This window comes from Dinoponera quadriceps, unplaced genomic scaffold (genome assembly GCF_001313825.1).
Source record: "Dinoponera quadriceps isolate SergipeBrazil2010 unplaced genomic scaffold, ASM131382v1 scaffold555, whole genome shotgun sequence".
Taxonomy (NCBI): domain Eukaryota; kingdom Metazoa; phylum Arthropoda; class Insecta; order Hymenoptera; family Formicidae; genus Dinoponera; species Dinoponera quadriceps.
Window position 1 is genome coordinate 578671 of NW_014554717.1, and position 17433 is coordinate 596103.

At 44.4% G+C, this 17433-nt stretch overlaps 2 long non-coding RNA genes across 3 annotated transcripts in view; one reads left to right on the plus strand and one right to left on the minus strand.

Annotated features, from left to right (window-relative positions):
* Positions 1–24: 24 nt before the first annotated feature.
* Positions 25–17433, minus strand: part of LOC106741129 — a 25730-nt gene continuing 8321 nt past the window's right edge. The window contains exons 2-3 of the long non-coding RNA XR_001374152.1: positions 426–628; positions 25–276 (exon numbers count right to left, since the gene is read on the minus strand). This is a non-coding gene — a long non-coding RNA (uncharacterized LOC106741129). The remainder of the gene's footprint in view (positions 277–425; positions 629–17433) is intronic.
* Positions 1447–9712, plus strand: LOC106741131. 2 transcript variants are annotated; one of them, XR_001374154.1, is made up of 3 exons: positions 1447–2195; positions 9150–9253; positions 9440–9712. It is a non-coding gene; the product is annotated as an uncharacterized LOC106741131 (long non-coding RNA). The 2 variants fall into 2 exon arrangements; XR_001374153.1 differs by lacking the exon at positions 1447–2195 and adding an exon at positions 8826–8976 and having other exon boundaries at positions 9440–9704.

A 17433-nucleotide genomic window follows, 5' to 3' on the forward strand; every position in this document is an offset into this window, starting at 1 on the left:
CATACATGAATTAAGTCAGTTACATCAGTTTCATTTCCTTTATTTAGTGAAACAATATAAAATCTCTTCTGTAATAATAATAATAATTTATTTCAACTTCTTTGGACGAATGTTATTTGTATGTCCGCACTTCTTTCGGCAATTGGTCGCAAATGGGTTAAGGCGAGCATAACACGACAGATCATTTTGCCACAGTTGTATTATATTTGTGCGAGTATACGTAGCATTGGCTCAATTAAACCTTCTCGAAGGCGAAGTACGAGATGAAGGTGGATTCTATTAAAAAATTATTAACATATAGCTTGTCTGTCATATCTATTTTATAACAGAGTTTTCAGGTAATTATGTGTAAAATCTGGCAGGTAGTTTCTGTGATATTATATCATCTTATATAAATTCTGTAAGTAAGTTATACATAGTCGTACCTTTTTGGATATCATAATCAGAGAGAGTACATTCAATATCTTCCAACTACTTCCCAGCAAAAATGAGTCGCTGAGTTCAAGTGGAATTCTCTCCTTGTCTTTAATTTTAGCCTTCACGTATTCAATGGCATCAAAAGCTTCTACCTCAAGGATTTATAGTTTTACCCATAAGGGTTCTCACAAAAGTCTGTACGATAGCTTATCTGAAATGAAACAGAGATTATAAAAATAGCGCACTGATCGCGATAATTATAATACGAGAGACACAAAGAACAAGCTCTTTTTTTTTTATAAATATATTTATCTTAAATCATTGAGATCATATAATTGAGACTATTTTCAATTTGCCATTTCTATAGAGAATATTACAAGGAAGAAGGAAATTACAAGAACAAGCACTAAAAATTTACAGCAATTCAGGAAACTCTGATATTAACCCAATAAAAATCGCATGTATGCGTGTGATAGCCACATATTCGTATCTGTTTTCCACGTCATTTTATTTAAAAACTTTTCAGTTTCTGTAAAGGACAGTATAAAAGGCATGCCAAAATCTTGATAAGATTTAACGATAAATGAGAAACTTAATTATGGAAAAATATTTAATAACTTGGCATATTTACTATTTCGTCAACTGGTTACGATTAATACTTAATCTAACAAATCTAGTCATATTTTCGTCGACTTTTTCGCTAGAAATATAACGCGCCACATCTGATGTTTGTTACGTGAGGACCGAAAGGTATTAAAATAAGGGAATATATTATAAAATATGTGCTCTTCAGTTGCACTTTTTGTACTTTCCACACAGTTCTTTTTCCTTCTTACCTCTTCTTGCCTTCTTGCTCTTTGCTAAATTTCGACAATATGTACATTCCAATTTATAAGTAATTACAGAATGCAATAATATATAATATTACTAATAAAGTGCAGCTAAAAAACAAATTTATTATTATATATACATAAAGTAAAGGATATAATTGCATGGAAAATATATGTACAAATATATAAAGAATATCAGAATAATTCTAAAATAAGTAGTAAATTAAGGTACTAATGTAAGCCTTGTATGTGAAATATCATTATCATTAGTTACTTGAAACTATGCGACTTAGCTTATTACATTTTTAACAAATGAGCAAATCGTTGTAATTGGGGTTTGTAGTGCGCGCGCTGTATTGGCGGTTGATACTTCGAGAATCTCAATCGTTGCGATACGTGCATATGTTCAGTTCGAGAATAAGTCGCGACGACGAAGTTTGGGTTCGAGAAGCTGCTTCGTAATTTTCGCGATTTCGTCTCGACGAAGGTGAGTTTCGCGCGCGAATCACTACTGAGAGTGTCGAAAATAAGTTTCGTGCGTTTGTCGTAACAAAATATCGTTAAATAGCCGTCGGAAAGTAACACTCGCAGAACAGTGCGTCGGGAGTGCCGAATGTAATATCGCACATTTGCCATATAATGGCAGTTGGAAGTTCAAATGGCTGTATTTTACGCCTTCGAACCGCCTCGAAGTAGAGCCTCGTGTACGAAATATCATCGGGAGTGCCGAAAGTGAGCTTCGTGCGTTTGTCGTGGCGAAATATCATCAAATAGCCGCCGAAAGCGAACACCTCGCGAAATAAGTAGTTGAAAGAGCCGACATAATGGCGTGCATTCGTTGTCTTATGTTATTAATAATATGGAGTTCTTCCGAGATATATTGTGGCGTCTGAATATTCGTCATGTGAAATACAATGTCACGCTCTCGATGTGCCGAAGGCAAATTTGGTAAGTATCGATAACAACATTACAACAGATGATGCACCTGTGATTTCCATACAGGGTGTCCGAAACTTTTAATCGCTCGTGTGAAGGTAGCACGGGTTAAACTGAGTAGAAAAGTCTTCTATCACTTTGCAAACAACACGCAAGTTATTAATTATGAAAAGTAGTCCTGTATAGAGGATACTTTAATTTATAATTCAAAAATTTGCACGTTATTTGCAAAATGTTAAAGAACCTTTTTGTCCAAAGTGGCTTAATTTACAAATATCCAGCTAGAAATGAATATCGATTTTACGTCAAATCGACGTCGATTCGATGTAATTTCGCTTGATATTCACATACACACACACACACACACACACACACATATACATATATGTGGGCCTGCTTTTCCTAAACAGGAAGACTCACAATTTCGAATATTGACTCGCAGTCTGCTTCTCTGTTAATGTAAATCAAACTTTATTTTTCCGCTATTTACAGTCTGCGTGTTTCTTACAATCGTTGTCCGCCATTAGTCTATCTCTATCGCAGGGCCCTCTCGTAGGCCGAGCGACTAGGTTGGCCGGTAACCTAGAACGCCTGTATCGGTAGCGCGAACAGTATCGATAATAAGGCCTACATATATATACCCGAGCAACACAAATCGATTGGCTAACCGTTGTTCAACGTTTGGCCAACGTCCGGCAACGATCGGCCAACCAATTGTTATTCGGACAAATATTTTGGAATACTGAAAAGTAATGTTACTTTTTTCGGAAAATAGAACATTACAAACGTATATTACACGCACGTTATTTAACTGGTCGCTATTATACGGAAGAAAATTTTAGTTCATGTGACTAAATAAGCACCAGACTAAAATTCGTTGACAAGAAACTGACATTTCTGTCAGCTACTGACAGCTACGAGTCGAAATAAACAATGAAGAAATCAAGGAATTACTAAGCAGTGGGCCAGGCCTTTGAACAAAGTATCACGATTGCGAGATACGTTCGCGTATCTCACGACGATACGTTTTTAAATTCACGTTTGCAAGTGTGAATGTATAGGTACAAACAGGTACATTTGTATGCGTGCGTGCGCACGTATGCGGCTTTCTAGGGAAGATGAGGGTCTCGCGCTTCGGACCCGAGCGATATGCAAATTTCAGTAGTAACCCTTAAACTTTACGTCCTGACCTAGATGCTCACCTGTCTGGGTAGGGGGAGGGAGGGGAATAGAGAGATGTCTCACGATTATACGCGATTTACTACGTCGCCGAGGTTTAATTGCGAGCGCAAGGTCTTTGCGATATTGCCAAGGCAGAACAGAACGTGTCATTAATAGCAAGTGGCACTTGCTTTCCACGTTCTCTTCGTAAGTAATTATAACCACGAGAATTCGGTGAATTGAAAAGGGTAGATGCAAATTTTTTCAACAAATCCATAAAATCTTTCAACATTTTCTCACCCAATTCCTCCCTATTTTGATCTTGTAATTTAACTCGAAGAAATGTACATTACATTTCTTATTTAGTAACATCAAGCGGGAGTGAAAAAGAGCGAGTTGAAAAACTGCTCCCAAACTGCCCTTCGTCAACATCGGAAGCAAATATTCGCTTTCACGGATTTCCAATTGCCTTCCGAGCACCAATTTTTAATTCACCGATGTCTCACGGCTTCGACTATTTCTCCATTTTCTTCCGCTCGTATGCATCCGCCGGATGCATTCCATAAACTCGAATGACTTTCGCGATACTCCGGACGAGGAACCGGGAGCTTTACGACGCTCTGTCTCCTTGAACGTTTCGTTGGATCGCGCGTCCTCCTTATATCACCTAAGTCACCGCGTTCCGCGCTTCACGCCAGGGAATAGATAAGGAAGAAAGCGCGGGTGGAGCTGGCGAAAATGCGAAAAATGCCCCATAAATTTCGCCGTACAATAGAGGACCATGAAACCGTTGACGGCCGACGATCAATCCACCGTGTTCGCGTCTTAACGGATGCGCGACACTTGTTGGCGCGTAACTCGCGCTTTTACTTCTCGATCGACAGATTACACGAGTATCCACTTCTTCCACTTTTATTTTCAATTAATTCTCTCCGCGTCTCGACTATTTCCAGTGGCGTGCATCCGATGCTCGACCGATCTGTTAATTGGAGTGCAATCTCGGAGAAATTGATGAACAGTGAATTTCTCGCTCCCCGGAGATTCCCCAGGAAGTGAGCACGATTTCCAATAGAACCTTACGAATCGTACCGAAAAACATATATATATATATATATATATAATTCCCGAGTCAATAATACAATGATATATTAACCTGAACGCAGTATAGATACTTCGTAGGATATAATATAAAAAGACGGAAAGAGAGAAGGGTTTTAACTGGTGTTACATTTTAATTTGCGATTTACACAAAAGCGTTTGCGCAATATCAGCGGAACGGCGCAAATTAAAACGCGATAAAAGCGCGACCGGCGCGAATGTTCAAAATACATATCTTGTATATTTATGTAACGAGTTATGTAGTAGTAGCCGCGTAATGGGATCCGCAGCTTCTTACTACCGAAATGCAAACACGGTGCCGCGCTCGCCGTGTAAATAAGCTATGCTTACCGACGAGATTGCCGGCCAGGTACGTATCACCAATCATTTGCCTAGGCTAATCAACGTGCGCCGCTCTTGTGATGTGGCTTAAATTAGAGGACGGCGAGCCCGGATCGCCGTGGCTTCGGGTTGCATTTGAATTGTGTATGAGTAAGCCTGGATTAATGGTTAACCCGACACGTGTAGCTGGCACGTTCATTTCAGTTTGACCCGTGATAAACTTTGCGTAATACACGGCCCACCTCGCGGGGATCCCGCGTAGATAATCGTTATCGCCCGATCTAAAAGACCCGATTATAATTAACGTCCGTTAGCGTTGTAATCCCTCGCGTTAACTCGCCGGTGCTTTGTTCACGAAGGTGCTGCGTTATTTATACACGAAGATACCGTATTTCTGTACACGCTTTCTGTGTTCTCGGTATACGCGTGTATCCGCGAGATCGTAAGTCTGCACTCAAAGAGGGTGTGTAAAGCGGAAAGTTGAAGTTATCCAATCTTTCATCGCACGTTTCATCGACCGAACTTCGTCGTTCTCCCTTTCTCTCTCTCTCTCTCTCTCGTGATACTTCCTACTGTATACGCGTGCTACGTTCAGCTGATAATAAATTCGCGCCTAATCTTTTCGGCGGAGATTATCGAAAAACACGTCGCTCCAAATCGAACGCCGTAAATCCGCAAGGGCGGTAATACGATCGAATCGCATTATGCCCGTGACGTACACGACTGCCCTTTATTTACGGAACTATCGTACGAGCTCCACGGTAATATTTACTCTTCTCTCTAAAGGAAAGAGGATTTCAACCACGGACAACGCTGCCGCTGTTATTCTCGAGAGTCGTCGTAGTGTTGTTGTTCGCTCCTTCATCCCTCCCTTATCCGTCGTACATAGTATTTGGCTAGGGGTAGTTTCAGCCTGCCGGTGGCTGTGCGAAGAGTCCCTTTCGAAAGCCGGAAAATCTCTACTGTAGATGCACACGCAACAGCGTAAGCTTCTTAATTGATCGAACGAGATTCTAGTAACATCTACTTTCCTTTTTAATTAAACAAATACACATTTGCATCGAAGAAACAAAAAGGAAAGAGAGAGAAAGAGAGAGAGAGAGAGAGAGAGAGAATATAGGAGATCACAGAGAATTTAGTTCACATAGCAGTTCTGAGGAGGAAGAGAATATTAACGATATATTTTATTATCGATTAAAAATTGTCGTAGCTAATCGAGTCATCCGGACGATAACCCCGAATATTATATCTCGCCTTACGAATAAAAGAGACGCGCGTTTTTATCTCGTACATTCGCGAGGGACGTTCCCCGGAACTTTACAATCGTCAACATATACACGTACAATACGTAAAGTACTCGTAATCTAAAAGAAACCGCATCGCTCTCTAAGGACAGATAAACCGCGCCTTTCGACCTACTCAGGATCTACGTTGCCTTTAACTCTGCATTACCGGCGTTCGTACGGTCGCGGGATATGAAAGTTTCATAACCGAGGGCGCCATGCATCGCGCTTCCGTTACCCAGCGCGGGTACTTCCGTTCGCTTTAATAAAATATTTTTATTTGCCATAAAAATAGACGACCTCGGGCGGGGGGGATCGCTAATACCGTCGCCTCGGAAAATCTGACGTCGAGCGGTAAAATATCCGCTCTCGCGCGCGCGCACTTGCGTCACACGGCGAGACCCGGTTTTTTGCGAGAGAGATAGAGAGAGAGAGAGAGATAGAGAGAGAGAGAGAGAGAGTTACGCCAATTATAATAAAAAGTTCGTCCCTGCCGGGACACGCGTACCGAACAAACGCGACCGATATCCCAAGTACTTCCATCGATCGGACGCATATTCGCAGCGGTCGTGCGATATCAAGAGGCAAATAATTGATTACGCGTGTCGCGATGCAACGGGGCCAACAGGAGATCGGGTCATTCAACCCCTCTCTTTCCGTTCCTCTCCCCCCTCCCTCTCTCTCTCTCTCTCTCGGTTCCATGAAAAACCATCAATGACAGACCGTGTCCCAGGTCACGGAATTGACGTCACGACGGCGGACGGCACGGGTTGGAACGGAGGGTGTGCGAGCGTCAAACGTAATCGCGTTTACGCGTCTCGCGGTCGCGCCAGGTGGGCGATCTTATCAAAACGATATAACTGTTGGCACATCGGTGGCAATAGCCGGGACACGAAGACAGGTGGAGAGTTTACCCACCGAGCCGAACTAATAATGGAAAGAGCCCGAGCCCGAGTTAGCAGGATCATTAAACTGGCCGGTGCCTCGCGATACACCGGGCGAAACTGAAGCCTAACTTAACGCGAACACGGTTCAACCACGGTTAACCTTTCATGACACTTTGACCCCGAATCGCGTTCACTTGGTAACACGCGCGCGGACCACCATCCGGAGCGAGACTCGAATTATCGGCTTCGCTCGCCGCTGACGCATAGATTGTAACGTTTTCTCGGCGCGAGGTTACTTTTGTGATATTAGTACTGTTCACGTCGTCCCCCTTTACGTTTACGCGGCGGGTTTACTCGGTAATAATCGCGGAACGCCTTCCGAAACGACGCTGAAATTAGCGGTTGCTCGTGCGGCGGACGCGCGCGAACCGTAATCGTTTCCCACCGTGGATTTTAGTCGAGTCGCTCGTGTCCATTTTCCTTGATATTTTTCCCCCTGTTCGCTTCGCGCGTTTATATCTTTCCGTGTGTTCGTTCAAGCCGCGTCGCGTCCGCCTCGTCGCTCGATCGCGGAAAATCGGAAGAGCGCGATGAAAAATCGCCGCGAACCGGACTTAATCGCAGTTGCGATCCATGGCAATAATTACGGTTCGTTCATCGGCGGACCGCTCGATCGTCACTCGCTTCTGTCTTGATTTCCGATCCGGATTTCCTGCGATTTCGCGTTCGCGATCTCGGCGGTTCCCCGATAGATGGATGAACTCGATAGATATAGCCGCCGACGACGCTTCGATGGCACGTCGTGGATTTTTAATTTCTTGTGTGCATTGAAAAAAAATTGCTAATCAAGTAAATATTTGCCAAGGAGTATTGGAGTAATTTATTTTATTTGGATTAAGTAAATGTTATTTGAATGTAGCACTTTTTCCCTTTCAATATACCATATTCAAGTAATATTTACTTAATCCCAATAAAATCAACTACTCCAATATTCCTTAGCAAATATTTATTTGAACGTAGCAATTTTTTTCAGTGTGTATTGTGTTATATCCTCCACCTTCAACTTTGTTATCTTCGTAAAACTTTCGGGGAAGAACCGTAACGAAAGTTGTTTTTAATACATTTTCAAATCGAAACTTTTCGATAAAGATAGCAGTTACGTGTTCAATAATGCTATGCACCGATAAATTTAGATTCGCTACAATAGCTAAACAGATGTCAAAAGAATCTGCAAAATCGATGTAGATGTCAAATTTCGACTTCGATTATCGTTATATATCGTCATATATCAAATATGTGTTACATGTATTTATCTCACATTTATAGTATTATAATTCGCTAGAGACGTGAGATTGTCAGGTTTATTTATTGCTTCATAATATCTTGTTTGGAAAAATAATGCTGAATAGCTCTAATAAATTGTCGCGTATTAAATTAATTTTAATTGATTTATATATAATTATTAAATATTAAAATTATATTGTTGTAATTATATATCTCTATAATCAGTAGCTATACGATGTATAGGATAGTCAATAACAGCTATCGGAACGCGTATTAAATAACTAAACATTATAATATTGTGTATAACATTACCGTTGTATTACATACGAGTCGGATAATTAAATACATACGTGTGTAAGGCTACTCAATTGTAAGGCTCGGCGCGCCGAGAGTGGTGTCACAGATCGCGCGCGCATCGGTCAAAACAACACACTCGCGGACAGATGACGTATTTCTTATCACACAAGGTCTGTTCGTTTTCACTGTACCGCTGAACTAGTGCAGTAAGTTGGAGTGAGAAAACATATACTTGTCTCGCTTCAACTTATTGCACTAGTTCAGCGGTGTAGCGAAAACGAACAGACCTACAGTCTCAGACGCGGAAGCGAACGCAGGTTATGTCGAACGATATATTCGACTCTTCCGCGATTAGGACGTGTGTAAGACTTATTACGATACTTCGTGCGCGTAACAGTGATGCTGCGATCATTGCTGTGTGAGCATCTTGAAATTTAAAGGGTAACTACATCTCGCTTCAGTTTTGTCGAATTCCAAAGAGAATACACAATGTAACCTCGTTTCCTCGATACCTTCGTATCAAAAATACCTTCGTATTCTTGATTCGTTGAGACCGAATAACCTCTCTCTCTTGCTCTCTCGTAATTAATTAGAAAAACTACTTTTCGTTTCAGATCTGACGGAGATTGCGGTTACACCATGGAGGTAGTTGCAGTTCCGGTGGGCGCTGATGCCGTACCGGAGGATCCGGTTCGGGCCAGGCAGGGTCGGTTCGAAGGTACGCTTACGGAGTGCCGCGTCCTCCTCCACTTAACCCTTTGCGATCTAAAGCTGAGATATAGTTGTCAGTGTGACTTGAATTACGATCGCAAGCGTTAACCTGCCAGCATCTACGTGCTAGCGCACTTGTTCGTTAATTGGAATCCTTAAATCTTATCAACGAGTCTATTCATTTTTGTTACAGATTCGATAGTAGCGGAACGCAGCCGATCTTGACTTCGAGACACTTCGGTGAGCGAACATCAAAATAAAGGTGGGGGGGGGGGGAGTTTGTAAGGGACAGGAATTCATAGAATTTCGTTGCAATTGTGTGATTTGCTTACAGTTTTTTTGCATGTTGGATTTTTATATGTATGCGTTGTGTATACATAGCTTTAAAAGAAATACACTGCTCGAAACACAATTAAGGGGTCGTTCCTTCGAGTGTTTACATTATCTTTTATGTTTGAAATATCGAATAATTCTTTTACAATTTTTAGTAATATTTTAGTAAAGTAATATTTACGTAAGCAATATGTACATTATAACCGTTTTACTTTTATTTTTAATTTGAACTTCATCATTATTCTACAATATTATTCATTTAATGCGACTCCGTAATTATTTTGTAATAGTATATAACGCGCATTAAAATTGCGCCATCGCATGCTGAGCACGAGGTTTACCTCGCTTGCGTGAATTTGGATTCCGCGATCGTTGCGGATAATAATTTATACATGTAACAATTTATTTGCACCGCGATTATGTTTTTTAGATAAAGATATATCCCGTTAAATACAATTCTCTGCGAGATGTCGCGAAGGTAATCTTTAACAAAGTAACACGAAGCTATTGCGCGTGAAAATTTCATTTCATTCTTTATTACTTCGTCCGTGCTACATTGATAGATTTTGCGATCGACATTTAACTGCTGATTTTTTGCATACATATTCACGTCGTGGTTACATTGTTCGTAGATTTTAATTAATATCTTTCATTATCGGTTTTTTACCGTACAATTCATGCCGCAAGTATATTAAAATGACATGAAACGTCACGAATTCGCTGAAGCGTATTTTCAGTTCGCGATATTTTTACTCGCACTCCACGACTCGCGAGTGAATTTTTTAAATACAGAAATTAATCGTATCGCAATAAATATGCGTTTAGTAAATTCGCAAACTTCGAATTAAGATGACATCACGAATTCGCCGAAGCGAATTCAGTTCGCGATATTTTCACACGTGATTCGCGATTTATGAGTATATTCGCGAGGATATTCCTGTGATGTCAGAAAGTATCGTATCGCGATAGATATGCGCTCACAGTAAATTCGCAAATTCCGTCTCCGTCTCTTGTTAATCGAGTTCGCAGATTTCGCGTCGGAACACGTCGGAACTTTTCATTGATGCCGTTGGAGATATTCGTTACACCCCGTTAAAATATAAGCATTAATCGCGACGTGAGTGTGAAATGAAGTGTGATGAAGTGCAATCAACGTGGGACGTCGCAGACTGGACACCCGGAGAAGTTCCGGATACAAAGCGACGCGGTCCGGGTTGCAGCAGCGGGCTTCATCGGTGATTGGACCTGGCTGAACATCGCGGTGAGTTCACACAGGAAATGGTGAGAGTGGAATTTCAATGCTCACAAAGCATTATTATGTAATGTAGTGCATGCGTAGCTGCAAATCGCATTGGTTTCTAACGAAAAAAGCTACCGATATTGTGTGCTGCTTTCGAAATTGAACGGTCGAATATTTGAACGCCCTTAAATCATGAGTGTGTGTGTGTGAAATAATGATTATCTCTGTTAACCAAATCCGGATTATTCGTGTTATCCAAACGATTAACACTTAATAATTTGAGCACTTCTCTCTCATGCGATTATATTCTGGAATATATTTAATTACCCATATGAGACTTAGGGAAAACAGGCGGATCGCTATTATTGATGTGTCATTTCGTCCATAAAAATACACGTAATTAATTAACCGCGTCGCGATGAAAGACCGAGAGGAGAAATATCGTATCGGCGGTGATGAAATTTATCACCGTCGAATAAGTATTTGCGTCAAACGGCTGATACAGACCGGCAACGTCGGAGCGTTGGACAATTACGAGCTCGAGTCGCTCGTGTTCGGGGATACGTAGCAGCCTGTACACGTACGTGTTATATCAGTATACACGGTACGATGTGCGAGCTGGATCGTCAGCATATTCCCTCTGCCTGTGATGTGTGCTTTTCTTCAGTTTCCTTCTGCTTTTTTTTTTATTATTTTCGTCGAAATGAAACGATATATAAGAAGTAGGACGGATGAAAAACTTAATTTTCTTTGCGCGCGACACTTAACGCACTTTTTGTCTTCCATTAGTCCGCGTTTTTTTTCCTCATGACATTCCTACTCGCCGTGTCGCGTCACGTCGCGTGTGCCGCTAACCTTCCCCACGTTTTTTTGCCATTATACCCGTCCGTTGGCGCTGTTCGAGCGTAGGCACGAAACGCGATGGTCGGAATGGCAGATTTTTTCGCCGTGTCCGCGAGGCGAAAGGAGTCGAGGGTCGCGTCCATGCACGCGCGGGGGCGATATATCGGCTACATCGGTCGCAGGGTGAGAAGGGGGGAGAGGCAGAAGGGAAGAAGAGGGCAGCGTGCGGCAGTTTCGAATGCGCGCTGTAGGTGCAACCGTCTGCAGGTAGGACACGCAATGCAGTTTTGTGGAAATTGGGTCAGCGAGTTTTCGGGTTAGAGGGAGAGAATGAGAGAGAGAGAGAGAGAAGGAGGGAGAGAGAGACCGAGAGGAGAGACTGCGACGGGCGATGCGGGGGGACGAAGAGAGACGGGAAACAGGGTCGGGGCGACGAGAGAAATGATCGCGAGGGTGGAAGAGAGAAAGAGGGAGAGGGCGGTGAAAGGGTTCGAGGGGGTGAGCGAGCGAGCGAGAGAAGGGAACAGACGCGTAGCCCGGGTTGCTGGACCAGGGTTGGGAGGGTTGTCGTCGTCGTTGGTGGGGATGACCGCGAGATACTGTGGATCAGACCGCACGAGGAGAACGCCGTTGCCGACGGTGGATCGAGGAAGACCGGGCAGACAGGGAGGGAAGGAGCCAAGGGGGAGTTAAATGTATGTAAATTAAACGTCCCTCGACTTTATTTAGCGCGAGGGAGTTTAAAGGCGCGCATGGAAGTAACTCGCTCCTTCCGCCCCCTCCCCCCGGCGGAATACTGTCGAATAAGGTACTCGCGAGCGAGTAGCTTGCGGGGGGGCCCCGCAGGGGGCCTCTCTCCACGCCGGAAAAGGGATTGCATACGGCCGTATTCAGCGCTTGTTTCCTAAGAGCCGCGACTATAAATCCAGAGGAGTCTTCGTTCCCGATGCTCCTTGTATATGAAATTAGGTGGCTCGCCGTCTTGTGGCTCGATCGGAGTTAAGTAGCTCGAAACGGATCTCGCGAATCACGCGTCGCTCGCTCAATCTTCGCCGACTCGCACCGTTACTTCGTGCACCGTCGCCGAGTTTAGATCGTTACCTCGCTCTGCTCACGATTGACGATTTGTCTCGAGCTGGAAAATGATCGAGCACAGTAGACGTGTTCTCCTTACCGAGGACCTCGATACCTTAGCACAGTTAATACTAGTTCTCGGCTGGTATCTCCTGTTCACCCGATCACCTTATCGATTCAGAAATCGTATCGGTGATCTCGCGTTCACAGGATCGCTCGTCACCACCTAGCTCGTCGCCTCCAAGTACAGGATTGATACTCCGTCTCGGGTTCTCCGTCGTCTCATTAGCGACGACGAAAGGACGACCGTTGCGTTCTGTAATTAACGTTTCGGAGCGCGGAATGGGGGCGCACAGAGACCGTATTTGGGGGATAGGGTGGGGAGAGGGGGGGACGAGGCTGGTTCGGCACGAATGAAACCGGCCGGTCTTCCTTTGACTCGCGAAACCAGACCGGAAGCGAGCTGCCGCACCGTCGGCTTTCGGTGTAAAACCGCGCTACCAGCACGTCATTTCGTCTCATACAATGTGAACGGTGTGGCGGTCGCATTCGCGGCGCCGTTTCCACGTCTATCACGATAGTATTGTAATAGCACGATAAATGAGCTCACCCCCGCCCCCTGCTTGCCTGCCTGCTGGCCCGCGCCAACGGCCACGGCAACGATTTCGTGCGGAGCGAACAAACTTCCAAAGCGCTGAAATTGCGACTTATTGTGCCGACGCGGAAAATTGCGGATTTTATCTCTCGCCTCGTGCGCGCACGCGAATTGTTTCGCGCCGGTAATGAGACGCGCGCGCTTCGGCGCGAAACGTACGCATGCACCGCGGCCGGGCTGTTGTTTGCGAGCGTGCCTATCGCGGAAATTCCACACGCGCTGATCAACAAACGCGAAGAAACGAGGCTGTTCCGCGACCGCGGTAGTAGCGCGATCCGATAACGTAACAATTTTAATAGCGACTCGCGGATATTCGAGAAACATCGCGACACTGAACACACTCGGGAACAATCGGAAAGTAACGAGACTGCTCCGCGACAGTGGTACGGTTTGAGTTAAAGTAACAACTTCAATAGCGAAGCGCAAATATTTTTAACCCTGAGAGTAACATCCGCGAACTTGATGCTGAGGTAACAATCATAGGTTTCTTAGGTCTACGTCTCGTAAAGAAAAATGACAAAAATCGTGGTTTTTGCATGTTTTTGGTCTTTCGTAAACGATTAGCTCTCGTTTATCAAGGTTCATGCGGTTACACCTTCCACAAAGCGGATTGGATCCGCTAGAAGCATTTTGTAGTTTTTTCATCTACTTTTTTCGACTGGGCACTTTTTATTCCCGTAATAAGTTAGAAAATATTTAAAAGTAAATAAAATATATCACAAAATATCTAAAATATCTGAAATATAAAATTCACTGCAGTATGTATTTAGATAGAAACTTAAAATTCATCTGTTAGATATTCAACTTACTGGTTTTCTCTCTCTTCAAGAAAATAATATAATAATATAAATATATAAAATAATATGTAAGAACGAAATTAAAAGAGAAAAATTTTTTTTTAAATTGTGTTAACACGTTGACTGCCACAGAACTTTTCACGATTCTGGTCTAAGAAGCCAATTTGATTTAATCAAGTAATGAAGCGACGAGATAACTCGTAGTTGGCGTCCTGGGCAAGTAAATAACCGAGATATCTCGTAGTTGACAGTCAATGTGTTAAATAAAAATCAAAGAGAGAAAGAGTTATTCGTTTTTCCCCTTTAATTGGTCAACAAATAATTACAAATTATTATCATTGTTAATTTGTTGCAAATACTTTGTCAAAAAATAATATAGAAAATTAAAAAATAATCGAGAAAACGTGACGTTAGTAACAGGATAGATCAGATCCGAGCCAACCTTGTTAGGCGAAGGTTACGTCTATTACCAATTTTTATTTATTGTCTTTGTAAGCCTGGTTGCCGCCAAGAAACCATTTATCTGAATCAGGCTGTAAATAGCAGTAGTCATATATGAAATCAACTATTTTTCCTAAGTAATAAACAAATAAGAATAGAGTATATCGTCTTGCGTAAAACGTGGAAGAGGGGATAAGCGAAAGAAAACGCGCGTAGGCCTGGTAGGCTTCAAACGTTACTGTCAGGATGAACAGAAACGTTGAGACGTTAACAACTCGGAAAAATCTGGTAACGTAGCAAATTCTCGTGCATATATATATATATATATTATTTCGCACGTCCCTTCTCTGTGTTCCGTGGAACTTCGAGGAGGCTGCGCACTTTACTGTCCCCGCAGGACCATCTTGCTTCGACGATGCTCTCGAGTCGGCCAAGCCCCTCATGTCCTCTCCGTTCCCCCGACACTCCGGCCGAACTTTACGTAAGCCGAGGAGTCACGGAGTTGCGAATTCACCGGTCGCGTATTACAAGCTCGCACTCGCTTCGTTCCCGCCGGTTTCCCTCAATAATGGAGCGGGCCAAATGGTCTAATTTACTCGAACTGTCTAGTCGAGCAGTCCGGATATGCATATGCGGTCGACACGAGCCGTGGCGATGAAGGCAACGACGACGACGAGCCGACGCGAGAGCTCGTCGCATCGCGTCGACGGGGACAGACGCGTTCAGCACTGCGAGTTATGCATACTGTACACTGCGTGCGAGGCGCAAACGGACACGTGCTGACAGGTATGCGCGCACGTGCGAGCCGTCCGCTCACTCGCTCGCTCGCTCGTCGTATACCGTGTACGTCTCTTCATACCTTATTAGGCGTAGGCCAACACGCGGCTATATGGCTACGTTCGAGCACTCTCCCAAATTGGGTCACTCGAGATACACGATGCGACGCGGCGTGCCGTGCTGTGCGGTGTGTAGATGTGTGTGTGTGTGTGTGTGTGTGTGTGTGTGCATGCACCTTAAATCCCAAACCGACATGACCGGTTATACCTTGCTTCGATTTTATTTTCGACCTTTGATCTCACAACTCCTCGACGATCTCCTGCTCTCTCTCTCTCTCTCTCTCTCTCTCGTTCCCCCCTCCCCCCTCTTTCCCTCTCTGCATTCACATTGATTAAAAGCAACTTCGTTCCGATTTCCGTCGTGCTCGCGCGCGATCGTACTCAGCGATGAAATAAATTACGCGAGAAATTACGACGGAGAATGCGCGCGCGCGATAGTACTAACAGCAGGGTCAGGCATTAATGATGAAGGTACCAGAAGTTCCGCACGCGGTGATAGGTGGGGGGAAGGGGGGGGGGCAATTGTAAATATTATCCTTTCGCACGTGAAACACCGCGGAGCGCGTTAGCGTAGGTGAGATCGCTTTTTAAGCGCGAAATGAGAGTCAATATTAATTGACGTAGGAATTGACTGTCTTTGCTCATCGTTACGACCACGTGCGGCCACTTTCCAAACGGGGTCATCCGGCGAACATAATGTAATTTTCATCGCAAGGCTCGCGTGCCGCGCGCAGGCGGCTTAACGACAAAGCGAGAGAGAGAGAGAGAGAGAGAGAGAAGGAAGGGAGGAACAGTAAATGCTCTTTTTTCCGCCCCCGCGGCGGGAAATGTTCCCGAAGAGAAAAAGTCGCGCTGCAAAAATAGGCATTAGTTAAGGTACGTTAATTTTTGCATTGAAAGGGTAACGACGTGCTCTCATAGGATCTCGAGTGCTATCGGACCTGGCTGGCTTTGTTTTTTTATTGTCGTTAAGTACTTTATATTTCGCCGATGAAAAACTCGTTTATGCAACGCAGTTTCGGTGTAGCGAGCCGCCGCCGCCGCTCATTATGCGCGAGCAATTTGACGCGGATATAAATAAAACATTAAACGCGACTTTTCTCCCGGCAGTGAGAGAAGGAGCCTCCGCGCGAGCCCTGCCGCGCACAATACGGCCGGAGTTATTAATTTAATTCCCCGGTCCGTTATGCGCGCGCTACGTTACCGCGAGCGCAACTTCCATTCAAATTCTAATTCGTGCGCTGAGACCGATAGCCGAGCCGCGCGAGTTTCACGTTAGCTCGCGGCATCTCGCGCGCGGATTGAACTCTCGGCTCTCGAACGCTTGCGAAATCTTCCTTGTCGATGAGCTCGGACAAAATCCCCGGCACCCCCGAGATCGATAATCCGCTGATGCAGCGGACAATTTAATTTGCGTGTAATTGAATATCACCCTGCGTCTGCAGCGTCTCGATTTCGTCGCTGCGACGTACGGAAATCCACGTCGGCAGCGGAGGCGCCACCGATGGAGGACTCAACTTAGGGAACAAAGGGGAAACGCCCGGTTAAATGGGATTTAAAGAGCTTCGAGGAAAAAGTAACGAACGCGCGTCGTTCTCGGACCCATCGAACTTTATCACCAGCCGGCAATACGTGTTATCGGAGATTCGCTTATCCGGGTTTGAGCGTGCGGGAGTCGATTAATTTCGCGGGGGCGGTGGTGGCGCGGCGGCGGAGCCATCGGAAAATTTCCTAATTAGCCTTCATTATACCGCGGGAGTGTGGGAAGTCCGTAGATTGGCTTCCCGTTAGCGTTACTCGCGCTAAGATAAATATAAGATGGGCAGGAGGGAGAGAGAGAGAGATGGGTTGGAGAGAGGAAGATAGGTATCTTCGTCCTCTCACCTCTGTTCGCTTCGTCTCTTGGGCCTTCGCGCTTTCGCCTCGGCTGCTTGATCACCCAGCTAGAGGGAACGAAGGAGGGGAGGG